This window comes from Callionymus lyra, chromosome 8, assembly GCF_982586985.1.
Source record: "Callionymus lyra chromosome 8, fCalLyr1.hap1.1, whole genome shotgun sequence".
In the NCBI taxonomy this organism is placed as follows: Eukaryota; Metazoa; Chordata; class Actinopteri; order Syngnathiformes; family Callionymidae; genus Callionymus; species Callionymus lyra.
In genome coordinates this window covers 20,478,845-20,494,338 of record NC_141825.1, presented here as the reverse complement: position 1 = coordinate 20,494,338, position 15,494 = coordinate 20,478,845, and the positions used below count along the sequence as shown (strand labels likewise).

Below are 15,494 nucleotides of genomic sequence, written 5' to 3'. Positions count from 1 at the left end.
ACATATGTGCCGAGAGACGACGAGTTTAGTTAATATTCACCTGGAATACCAGGTTTTATTCAGCGTCTGTAGGGTCACTCTTTGCTGCCTTTAATTCCTCCAGTGACTTCTTTAAGCTGCTGGCTGACCAATGAGAATACAAATAAAAAAATCTATATTAAAAACTTGATACAAGACTGAAGCAATGCCTCGCTGGACTTGTAAACGTGAAAACTTGTGAAGCTGTGCAAACAGAAGCTGTTCATTATTTTCAACATGTTTTTTAGCTGTGAATAGCAGCAACATGGTTAACCCTTGTGTTGGAGTCTCAGGGTCAAGGTGACCCAGAGGCCAGAAAACTAAAGTGTTTGTGGTATCCCTTGTGTTGTCTCTGGGTCAAGGTGAACCTCCCTGGCTTCCATAAATACATATGCAGTGGTGGAGGTAGTTCACCTTGACCCTGAGATTACACAAAGGTTAAAGAAAAAAGTGCCCACTTAAAAAAAAAAATTCAGGTGCATTCAAAGTCAAATAATATTTAGCCTTTTTTTCTTTTTAATTTGTGTCTTTGTTGTCTTTTTCATCCTTTCAAAACTTATTTTTCTACTTTTCTATTTCGACTTTTACACAAAAAAAATGTTTATGAAAGTCTCTGTATGCATCTGTTTTTTGTCAAAATACAAATGCAACATTTAGGAATTACCATCCGGATGAACATATATTTTGAAGGGTTATCATGTTGAATTAAGTCAAAACTCAGGTTTAACTCTTGACAGAAGTAATGTATGTAAAGTACAGGTTGTATGAATATTAACTAGTTAATTTAGCCAGAAAAAATAAACAGATATATTTAAAAAATGTAATTAATTAACCATTAATGTAATGAAGTTGTAGTCTGTAAACAGAAACACACAAAAACAGATGAATAGATTGCAATTCAATATTTAGGAATTACCATCTGGATCTTTATATTTTGAAGGATTATTCATTTAAAAGCTCGTTTCACATATGGTGTGTGTTGTGAAAACAAGTTCTTCTATGCTGTTCCCAGCGACAGCCCTGGTCAGTACTAATATATATATATATAATTAAATGGATGAAATGGACAGTAGGGAAATATTATTGAGAAAAAAAATCATGAAAGCGCAATATGTGTGTAAATGAGATGTTTGCCAGAGGTCTTGACTCTCTTGAGAGGTTGTTTTGTTTCTCTTGAGCTTTACAAGCAAATTTGGCTCAAAGCTACTAAAGGAGTGTGAAATTTATGTTTTATCCCTGAGTGCATGCATAGATTTCCTACTGGTATTTTGTTTTCCTTAAGCAGTTTTAAAAACATATTGATGACTGTGTAGTTTTCATCATGTAATAAACTACTTTTTTTCTTTGCTATAAAACATAAAAAAACAACCTTAATATACTTTAAAAAAAACATGATTATTAATTAATACATGTATTTATGATGATGCTGTTTTTCTCAGAGGAGATGATCTGATGAAACCGGTGTTAGGGGTCACGGCACCAAGTTGTTAGGGGTTTCCTCTGTTCCGAGGAACACCGACCCCTCCCCAGCCTCGTACGTGGTGGTGGACAAGAAAGACAGACACAGTATTGAGTTTAAGAGAAATAATGCTTGTTTAGTGAATTATGCAAAAGTCAGAGATAAGAACTTACGTGATCACGGCCGCTAGCAAGCAGAGAGATCTATCGCAGACGTCTTCGAATGCCAGAACGCAAAGATAAGACAAAATGGTGGATCTTTATAGTAGAATATTCAGGTTAACACCTCTAGTCAAATGTGAATGTAGGATTGGTCAGTAACTTGTAAACACTTGATTCTAAGATGGCCGGTCGCACGTGATCGTAGTGGAAATTTACCAAAGTTGTTTTCTTCTCGAGAGAGAGAGTTTGTTCCCAGCAACTTACTGGTCTGTTGTGTCTTTCAGTGTGAGTTCTCAAACAGGTTCACACAGACTTCCTGGGAGTCTGGGATTGTTTAATCTTTCTGTGTGTTTGAGGCTTTGTGACCTCGGCCTTTGAGTTGTGAACCTGAGTTTAGTTTAAGTGAATGCAATGCAAGAATAGGATTATTTAATATGAATTAAATATGAAAGATTATCAGTTAATCAAGTGACTATTTGAAATGTGTGTTAAATCTAGATGATTGATTACAGTAAAGTTGTCATTTCCTTACACCGGTCAACTTCATTTTGAATTTAAAAAAATGTTGTTCAAAATGTGTAACGAGTGACTCAAATGTGTCATTTTTGTGTTCAAAGTGTTTTTTTATATTAATGTTGTGTTTTACTGCTTTACTTAGCTAGAAACACAGAATAAAAGTTCTGAAATAAAATGCAAGATTTAGAACAAAGAAAAAGGCCAGGTTCATATGACAGAACATAATCCAAACCAGATTCCTCAAACCAAACCCACCATTTGTGCTGTTGAACGGGTCCAGAACTGACGGGAACTCCTGTTAAAGGCGTCACATCTGGTTCCAACAGCAAATCACTTCCAGCACGTCCAGGGTTCTGCTAAAGTAGTGAATGGACATATATTCAACCCAAAAGCCAATTAAAGTTTGTTTTTTCTGGGCATCTTTTTAAATACTTGTTGAACTTCAGAGCTCCTTTCTCACATCTGGTTAACGATGTATTGTTCAGAAACATATATAAAAGAAAAAATGGACTAAATAGACATTATAAATGTGTCATGTAAACATGTCAAATCCAAATGTTGCTTATCGATCTTTATTGATGCTATTAAATATTAGCTAACCACGGTCCTGCTCTCTTGAAGTTCAACCATCCAAAAATCCAGAGTTTAACCACAAAGTGTTACCGAACCAGCTCTGGTGTTGAGGTCTCTTTCTCCCAGAACAGATCTTGGACATGTTTGCGACAAATGGTGTCAACTGTGGGATGCTCAGATTCTGGATTCATTTTTAAGATCATTGTCGCATTGTTTTTGTGAAAGGTTTGGTTGACCTAACCTTAAAATGTCACGTCGACTAAGGGTTTGAGTTTCTTTCAGAGTAATCTGTTCCTTTTTAGACCTGTAGACAAAAATGTTTGTTCATTTTAATGTAGGGACTGGAGCTCAGTTGTCTTCGTCTTCATCTTCATCCCAAAATACACACTTAAACATCCAAGTACCTCCATATACTTCTAGTTTCAAAGCCTCAACATGAGGAATTGTTCCAAATAAAGTCTATATTTTAAGCCTGATTTTAGACAACTGCATTAAAATAGACTTTTTTTTTACCTATAACTCTAAAAAGGAACAGATAACTGAAAATAATTCCAACCCTGGAGTGAACTTTCAGTGATGCCATCAGCATATCGTTCAGAACTTTGTAGAGATATTTGCCACGGAGGTTTAGGGTTCAATGCCGGGTCAGGAACAAGTATTGTTCACACCCAGTGACACAAATGTAAACTGACATGGTGGTCACCTGTCTTGGAATCATTACCACACGTCTTGTTTACACTCCTGGGAACATTCTTTAGCCAGAATGACATTGAAACTCGCTTGAATATCTTGCCTCTGATAATATGTAACTATTGAAATTGACAATTAACTTTTGTTTTGCAGTTGGATCCCCATCTACGGCTCCGCCTGACAGAGGTACGTTTCTGTTCCCACTTTCACACATCCGTCGCCAGGTAGAAAATGTTTTCTGATTAGACTTGAGGACTTGATCTCCTGGGTATTTCTTCATATCAAACATATCTCCTGGAATGACTCGTCCGCTTGTCGATTATGTCGTATCCAGATCTGCAGCGAATTGCAATTCCACGAATGTTCCGAGCGTGTCACACTGATAACTCTGTTCGTTAGAAAGGGGGACCGGCTAAAATTACCCAGCAGATAACCTGGACCTTTGAGATCAAAGCAAGGCTGGACTGCTCGTCTCGTCGCTGGCGCCTCCGGTGACAGAACCGATGGACGCAGGAATGTGGAGAGAGAGACGTGGACTCGCTGTAGTCTTGTTTTAATCTTATAATCCTTCACTTGACGACTACCGGGGGATCCAGTTTTTAGTGTATCACTCGGTAAATACTTTTTAAGACAACTAATAACCATCATTGAAATGTATATTAGAAATGAGTGAGAGGCTCTTCAAGTCTGCATCTCAGTTCTAGATGATCACTTTTAAACAATTCTTCTTTGATTGAGTTCGTACTCAATGTCCTGCTAATACGATCAAATTGTGTCTTTATTTTAAAAAATAGGCTGAAGTTGGCTTCAGTTGGAGAGTTTTATCCAATCACTGATCACATATTTTAAATTAAAAGTATCCTAAATGGGGCAATAGTGTTGCAGAACTCGCCTGCACAACACACAGGAAGGGAAGAAAGGGGCTCTCTGTGAATAATCCTAAAAAAATGTATTTAATAATAATTAAATTCCTGAATATTTGATTGAAATATATTCATCCATGTTGAGTTATTTTCTCAACAGACAACTTCATAACCCAACTCAAGGCATACCTCTTCAAACTGGCTTATTCTCTGTAATATTTTAATATTAGTATTATAATAATAATATTTTATGTATTTTACTGTGTATTTTCAATGTTTTTTTTATGTGCTGCTTTTATCCTTTGTAAGGCTTACGAAGTATAACTATATAAAATTCAAAATATACACAAATAATTATTTCAGATTGCCACAGTTTGAATATAAATAATATTTGTATATATTTTTTAATTTACACACCAAGGCAGAACAAAGTTGGACAAATAATAACCAGATCATTATTTCTTTTGTTTTTCTTTAAGAAAATATTTTTTCCCCCAAAAAAGTTTATCATTGAATTATATAGAAATTGGTTGAGTTCTATTTAATTTGATGTTAAACAATAAATATATCAGTCAAAAATGAGAAAAATGTTTAAGTCAAACTCGAATGTATTAATTCATTATTAAAATTATGAGATTGTGGTGTAAAATACAGCTTAAATAACATAAAAACGTATGTAAAAACCAAAAACCTCAAAATCAGTTCATGATCTTAAAATGCTAGGTTATATGTCAGTATTCTCAAAATTGGTCTTTAAATGGTCATTAAAGTGACCCACTATTGGTAACTTTAGGCAGCCCTTGTAAATGGGTTCACAGAACAATTATTAAGAGATGATTTTAACAATTAAAAAGTTACACCTTCCTTGTCTATCCTCTGATAACTGACCCCGATAAGTTGACAGATACCTGTGACAACCCCCCAAATATGGCTCCCCCAGACATCTTCAGATCTTATTCTTGTGTTGCTAATCTAGTGTCTGTCACGATTGTGACTTAAAAACATAATAGTCACTCCAGATTCTTTGTAAATACTGATGGCAAAATGACTGATTGTTTTGCAGTTTGCTTCGTAATATTCAGCAAGTGGATAATGTTGTCTTCGAAAGCTTTACGACAAGATTGTGTGTTGAGAGTTAAGAAAAAAGGAATTTTTACTAAATAATGTTCAGTTTTTGTGATTGGTGAGCTTCTGCTGGTTTATAGAATAGAATAGAATAGAAAATGTTTATTCATCCCCAGAGAGGAAACACACTTTTACAACAGCACAGTTGAAAAAAATAAAGTTCAAGGAAAAAAGAAATAATAAAAGAGATAATAAAAAAAATAAAAAAATAAAACAATCTTAAAAATATACAAATTATTTACAATATTAGAAATGTATCACTATTAACAAAATAAAATAGAATAAAATAAAAATAAAATAAAATAAAATAAAATAAAATAAAATAAAATAAAATAAAATAAAATAAAATAAAATAAAATAAAATAAAATAAAATAAAATTACACGAGAAGAAAAAGAAAAACACACTACGGATTAGCATCAGGATATTTAAAGTAGAGAGTTAAATATCCTGACACCAGTTGGGATGAAGTTATTTTATTTTAATACCTTTCAGAACAGTTGTAAAACTTAAATCAAGTTAGGGACCAGTCAAGTTCACAGCATCACACTTATAAAAACAAGTCCAACAATTGTAAATGAGGAATTTTCACTTCAACAGTCGGCTGTCGTGGCAAGATATGAATAGAAATCACTTGGTTAGATGACTCACACTTAGAGAGGAAACAAAAAAAAAGTGGTACATCCTTCTTGGATTCAACGTACAGACAAGAGAAAACAAACAGTGGGTCGTACTCGTTTGCTTCCTTCTAGACGGCACGGATTTACAAAAAGAATTTGTTAACTGCTAGAGATGAGGACACAAACAAGTGCCAGGATCACTCTTCTGCATGACATCACAGCTCTCATGGTTCAGTCTGAGAGAAGGAGGCGTTGATGTCCCTCCTGCTGTGCACGCCGAGAGTCGGTCACTAATTTGATCCATGAAGAATCTGCATATTCATTCCTCTTTCCCGGCCATCGGAGGGTTCACATGCATGTCTGTAATTGGCTATTGATTGAGTCGGCGATGGCATAAATTACCTCCTGCTTGATGGTTCCGGTTGGTGGTGGTGAGGGGGGGGGGCAGCTGAAGGTGTGTGTGAGGTGTCATGACGTGGGCGGGCCACTTATTATTCTTAAAGTACGCAGTTGCATTATTTATTCAGCTTTCACTCTCGTGCGTGTTGCAAGGGGTTAGCGGGAAGACGGAGCGATATATGGTTGTATTTACGTTTACGTCAGATTGTTTCATTCGCGGTGTTATCTGTCAACGTGTACAACACTTTGTGTTGCTGTGCTGTATACACATATTTGCCTTCCCCCCGACGGTACCAAATCCCTGACGGATGTTATTTGTTTGCGTAAGTCGGTCTAAACAGGCTGGTGTCTGAGGAACCGTTGTGTATTTTCATAGTGTCAGTGTTTGACAGCAACAAGTCGTCTTGTTTTTTTTACAAACGTGTTATTTTTATGATGACTAATGGAAACAACGCTCTAACTGCTCCACTTATTTGGATAGTATTTAAGGTGGTATTTAAAGTTCATCATTATCGGCTGTGTTTTGCAATCACAAGCATTAGTCCTCATTATTCTAGCACAACAAATCTGTTTATTATCCTTAAATGACTATAATAAACAGTCCGCTGAAACTTTCCTTAAAAAACACATAAGCTCCTATTCTCTGCTAACTAAATAATTTTAGGGTGATAAAAATGTGTTGAATAAAAAGTAAAGCCCTAGTAATCAATATGATAAAAGCACTGACACAGAGCATACCTCCTTTACGTGAAAGCTACTTTAACCCTTGTGCTGTCTCTGGGTCAAGGTGACCCAGTGACCTAAATAAAAAAAATGTGTTTGCGAAAAACACAAGGGATACCTGAACCATTTGGGTATCCAGATCACCTTGACCCAGAGATAACTCCAGTTATTAATTCAAGAATGTGTGTCTTACTGCTATTGATACGTTTCCAGATAGGGTTTAACGCGTTTTATAAACTGTAATAACATCAGTTAGTTCTGTTGCAACGTGGAATTATTAATAGATTTCTTCTTAAAATGTTGAATGGAAATAAAAATCACACACTTTCCCATTAAGACATGTTTATGTGAAATACTTGCAGTGTTTAAAGTTTGTTTTTGCAACCAGAGACTGTATATAATATGGACAAAGTCTGTTTAATGTTAAACATATAGATAGATGGATGGATAAATGGATAGACTGATATGTTGAATTGCTGGGATCTATTTTTCCTTAATCAACTGTAGTCTTATTTCAACTGTATAGTGTCTTGAGATAACTTTTTTATGATAAGACACTTTAAATAAAATTGAATTGAATTGATATGTGCTCACATGTCAGTCAAGTTCACAGCGCCTCTTATAATGCAAATTCAGTAAACAGGAAATATGATCAAAAGGGAAAACTTAAACCAATGAAGTGTGTGAAAACTATGGCTGTAAATATATTTTTCATTTCTGTTAATATATTTTCTATTTTTATGGGAGTGAACATGACTTTCACTCTTTCTTCAGCAAGCCTCAAGTGGACACTCGATAAACTGCATATTTTTTCATTTCCACATTGGCTTCACTTTTTGATGTCGATCCTGACAAACAACAATCAATAATGGTAATAGTTAAATAGAGCTGAAGTCAGTTGATCAACAAATGTTTGTGCTTCTTGGTAAAATTGTGTTTTAGGTAGTTATTATCTTGTTTTTGTATCATGAAATGTAAATATATATTCATTTTTAGGAGGAAATTCACAATCAACAGCAAGGTAAAAATGATGAAATTTAACGCTAAAGTAAACTAAGCTAGCTAAAGTAAAGTAACGTTTTCCAATATATTTGTACTTTAAATAAAAGTTGTACTCGCGCCATAAAAGCTGCTGTTTGTTTAGCATTCGTCCTTCAAAGAAACACTCAATCTTGGACGCTTTGAGGCTGAAATAAAACTGTTGCTGCCACTACTGTCGAACATAAAGAAATAATGTTTAGCATACTTTACTTTAGTTAGCATTCAGCATTCCATCATCTCAGCACTTAAACTTCTCTGTCGGCGAGGGCAACTCCACCATCTCAGACACATTACTTCTGCATTGCATCACAAATCTAAAACGAATTCAGTCAGAGGGTGAATTGCTGCCAGCGAAGGAGAAGTGGCTCTACTGAGAGACGTCAATACCCCTATTTGGGGGAGATTCCAGCCAGCTATCCATCTTTGTTGCTCTCACTATCTATTATGCATTATTTTGTCCTCGCTGTCGAAGCCTTGTTAGATTAACCTGAACCTCAAGTCATCGTCTCGGACTCAAACTTTACTTGTAGGCATTTGAGTGGAGATTAGGATGAAGACCATGATGGAAGAAAAGTATAGATTCACTTAAATATTGCAGGGAAATTCTGTGTGGAGTTAGTATGTTCTTCCAGTGTTGCATGGGTTTACTCCAGGTACTCCGGTTTCCTCAGACAGTCCAAAAATATAGAGGTTTATTGGGAACGTGGGGAAATTGTTCTTGGGTATGATTGGGTGAATGGTTGTGTCATTGTCCCATCAAACGTTGAACAAAATAACATCTGATGTGACAATCTTTATTATTTAACCACCTGACGTTGAACGAAATAACATTAAATGTGACAATCTTTATTCTTTAACAATCTGACGTTGAACAAAATAACATTTAAATTGAGAATCTTTATTATTCAACCATCTGACGTTGAACAAAATAACATTTAATGTAACAATCTTTATTCTTTAACAATCTGACGTTGAACAAAATAACATTTAAATTGAGAATCTTTATTATTTAACCATCTGACGTTGAATAAAATAACATTTAATGTGACAATCTTTATTCTTTAACCATCTGACGTTGAATAAAATAACATTTAACGTAACAATCTTTATTCTTTAACCATCTGACGTTGAATAAAATAACATTTAATGTAACAATCTTTATTCTTTAACCATCTGACGTTGAATAAAATAACATTTAATGTGACAATCTTTATTCTTTAACCATCTGACGTTGAATAAAATAACATTTAATGTAACAATCTTTATTCTTTAACCGTCTGACGTTGAATAAAATAACATTTAATGTAACAATCTTTATTCTTTAACCATCTGACGTTGAATAAAATAACATTTAATGTGACAATCTTTATTCTTTAACCATCTGACGTTGAACAAAATAACATTTAAATTGAGAATCTTTATTCTTTAACCATCTGACGTTGAATAAAATAACATTTAATGTGACAATCTTTATTCTTTAACCATCTGACGTTGAATAAAATAACATTTAATGTGACAATCTTTATTCTTTAACCATCTGACGTTGAATAAAATAACATTTAATGTGACAATCTTTATTCTTTAACCATCTGACGTTGAATAAAATAACATTTAATGTGACAATCTTTATTCTTTAACCATCTGACGTTGAATAAAATAACATTTAATGTGACAATCTTTATTCTTTAACCATCTGACGTTGAACAAAATAACATTTAATGTGACAATCTTTATTCTTTAACCATCTGACGTTGAATAAAATAACATTTAATGTAACAATCTTTATTCTTTAACCATCTGACGTTGAACAAAATAACATTTAATGTGACAATCTTTATTCTTTAACCATCTGACGTTGAATAAAATAACATTTGATGTGACAATCTTTATTCTTTAACCATCTGATGTTGAACAAAATAACATTTAATGTTACAATCGTTATTCTTTAACCATCTGACGTTGAACAAAATAACATTTAATGTCACAATCTTTATTCTTTAACCATCTGACGTTGAATAAAATAACATTTAATGTGACAATCTTTATTCTTTAACCATCTGACGTTGAACAAAATAACATTTAAATTGAGAATCTTTATTCTTTAACAATCTGACGTTGAACAAAATAACATTTAATGTAACAATCTTTATTCTTTAACCATCTGACGTTGAATAAAATAACATTTAATGTGACAATCTTTATTCTTTAACCATCTGACGTTGAATAAAATAACATTTAATGTAACAATCTTTATTCTTTAACCATCTGACGTTGAATAAAATAACATTTAATGTAACAATCTTTTTTCTTTAACCATCTGACGTTGAATAAAATAACATTTAATGTGACAATCTTTATTCTTTAACCATCTGACGTTGAATAAAATAACATTTAATGTAACAATCTTTATTCTTTAACCATCTGACGTTGAACAAAATAACATTTAAATTGAGAATCTTTATTCTTTAACCATCTGACGTTGAACAAAATAACATTTAAATTGAGAATCTTTATTCTTTAACCATCTGACGTTGAATAAAATAACATTTAATGTAACAATCTTTATTCTTTAACCATCTGACGTTGAATAAAATAACATTTAATGTGACAATCTTTATTCTTTAACCATCTGACGTTGAACAAAATAACATTTAAATTGAGAATCTTTATTATTTAACCATCTGACGTTGAACAAAATAACATTTAATGTAACAATCTTTATTCTTTAACCATCTGACGTTGAACAAAATAACATTTAAATTGAGAATCTTTATTCTTTAACCATCTGACGTTGAACAAAATAACATTTAAATTGAGAATCTTTATTCTTTAACCATCTGACGTTGAATAAAATAACATTTAATGTAACAATCTTTATTCTTTAACCATCTGACGTTGAATAAAATAACATTTAATGTGACAATCTTTATTCTTTAACCATCTGACGTTGAATAAAATAACATTTAATGTGACAATCTTTATTATTTAACCATCTGACGTTGAATAAAATAACATTTAATGTAACAATCTTTATTCTTTAACCATCTGACGTTGAACAAAATAACATTTAAATTGAGAATCTTTATTCTTTAACCATCTGACGTTGAACAAAATAACATTTAAATTGAGAATCTTTATTCTTTAACCATCTGACGTTGAATAAAATAACATTTAATGTAACAATCTTTATTCTTTAACCATCTGACGTTGAATAAAATAACATTTAATGTGACAATCTTTATTCTTTAACCATCTGACGTTGAATAAAATAACATTTAATGTGACAATCTTTATTCTTTAACCATCTGACGTTGAACAAAATAACATTTAATGTGACAATCTTTATTCTTTAACCATCTGATGTTGAACAAAATAACATTTAATGTTACAATCGTTATTCTTTAACCATCTGACGTTGAATAAAATAACATTTAATGTGACAATCTTTATTCTTTAACCATCTGACGTTGAATAAAATAACATTTGATGTGACAATCTTTATTCTTTAACTATCTGACGTTGAATAAAATAACATTTAATGTGACAATCTTTATTCTTTAACCATCTGACGTTGAATAAAATAACATTTAATGTGACAATCTTTATTCTTTAACCATCTGACGTTGAATAAAATAACATTTAATGTGACAATCTTTATTCTTTAACCATCTGACGTTGAATAAAATAACATTTGATGTGACAATCTTTATTCTTTAACCATCTGACGTTGAATAAAATAACATTTAACGGGACAATCTTTATTCTTTAACCATCTGACGTTGAATAAAATAACATTTAATGTGACAATCTTTATTCTTTAACCATCTGACGTTGAACAAAATAACATTTAATGTGACAATCTTTATTCTTTAACCATCTGACGTTGAATAAAATAACATTTAACGGGACAATCTTTATTCTTTAACCATCTGACGTTGAATAAAATAACATTTGATGTGACAATCTTTATTCTTTAACCATCTGACGTTGAATAAAATAACATTTAATGTGACAATCTTTATTCTTTAACCATCTGACGTTGAATAAAATAACATTTAATGTGACAATCTTTATTCTTTAACCATCTGACGTTGAATAAAATAACATTTAATGTGACAATCTTTATTCTTTAACCATCTGACGTTGAATAAAATAACATTTAATGTGACAATCTTTATTCTTTAACCATCTAACGTTGAATAAAATAACATTTAATGTGACAATCTTTATTCTTTAACCATCTGACGTTGAATAAAATAACATTTAATGTGACAATCTTTATTCTTTAACCATCTAACGTTGAATAAAATAACATTTAACGGGACAATCTTTATTCTTTAACCATCTGACGTTGAATAAAATAACATTTAATGTGACAATCTTTATTCTTTAACCATCTGACGTTGAACAAAATAACATTTGATGTGAGAATCTTTATTCTTTAACCATCTGACGTTGAACAAAATAACATTTAATGTGACAATCTTTATTCTTTAACCATCTGACGTTGAATAAAATAACATTTAATGTAACAATCTTTATTCTTTAACCATCTGACGTTGAACATAATAACATTTAATGTAACAATCTTTATTCTTTAACCATCTCACGTTGAACAAAATAACATTTAATGTAACAATCTTTATTCTTTAACCACCTGACGTTGAACAAAATAACATTTAATGTGACAATCTTTATTCTTTAACCATCTGACGTTGAATAAAATAACATTTAACGGGACAATCTTTATTCTTTAACCATCTGACGTTGAATAAAATAACATTTAATGTGACAATCTTTATTCTTTAACCATCTGACGTTGAATAAAATAACATTTAACGGGACAATCTTTATTCTTTAACCATCTGACGTTGAACAAAATAACATTTGATGTGACAATCTTTATTCTTTAACCATCTGACGTTGAATAAAATAACATTTAACGGGACAATCTTTATTCTTTAACCATCTGACGTTGAATAAAATAACATTTAATGTGACAATCTTTATTCTTTAACCATCTGACGTTGAACAAAATAACATTTAATGTGACAATCTTTATTCTTTAACCATCTCACGTTGAACAAAATAACATTTAATGTAACAATCTTTATTCTTTAACCACCTGACGTTGAACAAAATAACATTTAATGTGACAATCTTTATTCTTTAACCATCTGACGTTGAATAAAATAACATTTAACGGGACAATCTTTATTCTTTAACCATCTGACGTTGAATAAAATAACATTTAATGTGACAATCTTTATTCTTTAACCATCTGACGTTGAATAAAATAACATTTAACGGGACAATCTTTATTCTTTAACCATCTGACGTTGAATAAAATAACATTTGATGTGAGAATCTTTATTCTTTAACCATCTGACGTTGAACAAAATAACATTTAATGTAACAATCTTTATTCTTTAACCATCTGACGTTGAACAAAATAACATTTAATGTAACAATCTTTATTCTTTAACCATCTGACGTTGAACAAAATAACATTTAATGTAACAATCTTTATTCTTTAACCATCTGACGTTGAACAAAATAACATTTAATGTAACAATCTTTATTCTTTAACCATCTGACGTTGAACAAAATAACATTTAATGTAACAATCTTTATTCTTTAACCATCTGACGTTGAACAAAATAACATTTAATGTAACAATCTTTATTCTTTAACCATCTGACGTTGAACAAAATAACATTTAATGTAACAATCTTTATTCTTTAACCATCGGACGATGAACAAAATAACATTTAATGTGAGAATCTTTATTCTTTAACCATCTGACGTTGAACAAAATAACATTTAAATTGAGAATCTTTATTCTTTAACCATCTGACGTTGAATAAAATAACATTTAATGTGACAATCTTTATTCTTTAACCATCTGACGTTGAATAAAATAACATTTAACGGGACAATCTTTATTCTTTAACCATCTGACGTTGAATAAAATAACATTTGATGTGAGAATCTTTATTCTTTAACCATCTGACGTTGAATAAAATAACATTTAACGGGACAATCTTTATTCTTTAACCATCTGACGTTGAATAAAATAACATTTGATGTGAGAATCTTTATTCTTTAACCATCTGACGTTGAACAAAATAACATTTAATGTAACAATCTTTATTCTTTAACCATCTGACGTTGAACAAAATAACATTTAATGTAACAATCTTTATTCTTTAACCATCTGACGTTGAACAAAATAACATTTAATGTAACAATCTTTATTCTTTAACCATCTGACGTTGAACAAAATAACATTTAATGTAACAATCTTTATTCTTTAACCATCTGACGTTGAACAAAATAACATTTAATGTAACAATCTTTATTCTTTAACCATCTGACGTTGAACAAAATAACATTTAATGTAACAATCTTTATTCTTTAACCATCTGACGTTGAACAAAATAACATTTAATGTAACAATCTTTATTCTTTAACCATCGGACGATGAACAAAATAACATTTAATGTGAGAATCTTTATTCTTTAACCATCTGACGTTGAACAAAATAACATTTAAATTGAGAATCTTTATTCTTTAACCATCTCACGTTGAACAAAATAACATTTAAATTGAGAATCTTTATTCTTTAACCATCTGACGTTGAACAAAATAACACCTTTGTAAACAACACCGGATATTTTTTGTCGTGACATTACAGAAAAAACATTGGAAAAAAAACAATTTCAATAGAGTTCTACCTTACCTTACCTTACAGAATAAAAGAATAAGATAAGAAAATTGCAAGACATTACAAAAAGTGTCAAATAATTAATTAATTAATGTGAAATAAATGCATCGTTTCACCGGATTCTTGCCAATACACACCCCAAAATAAAGTAACTGCTGTAATAAAGTGAATTAATAATGTATAGCTTATACATTTTAATTTTAATGCCTATTTTATGTCATATTTGCTGCTCCTTGCAGTAGTTTAGTAGAATGAGCTGTCAATCTCAACTGACCACACACACACACACACACACCAGGGGCCCCTTTAGAGTTTAAACAGCCACAAAAACAAACCCTTCTCATAATTTAACTTGTGATTGTTTCCTCAACCTGTTGTTTCCACTCCATGCATGGAACCGGAGAAAGAAACCGCAGATGCGTCACCCTCCGAGCTCGTCAAGCAACCATTCACGGAATGCCTCCCCCCCGCCGGGTCCGGCCCCGACTCATTCAGGTCCAGTTCCGGTGAACGGCAGCTGGCGAGGATGAGCTTTGATGCCGGTCCCCGCACGTGCTCGTCCGTGTGAACGTGTGTGTGT

At 31.9% G+C, this 15,494-nt stretch overlaps 1 protein-coding gene across 1 annotated transcript in view; it reads left to right on the top strand.

Annotated features, from left to right (window-relative positions):
* The window catches only part of tspan9a (tetraspanin 9a), a 293,357-nt gene that overhangs the window by 66,413 nt on the left and 211,450 nt on the right, over positions 1–15,494 (top strand). Inside the window, exon 3 of the mRNA XM_087796893.1 lies at positions 3,571–3,603. The gene's annotated coding sequence lies outside the window, so the exon portion shown is untranslated. The remainder of the gene's footprint in view (positions 1–3,570; positions 3,604–15,494) is intronic.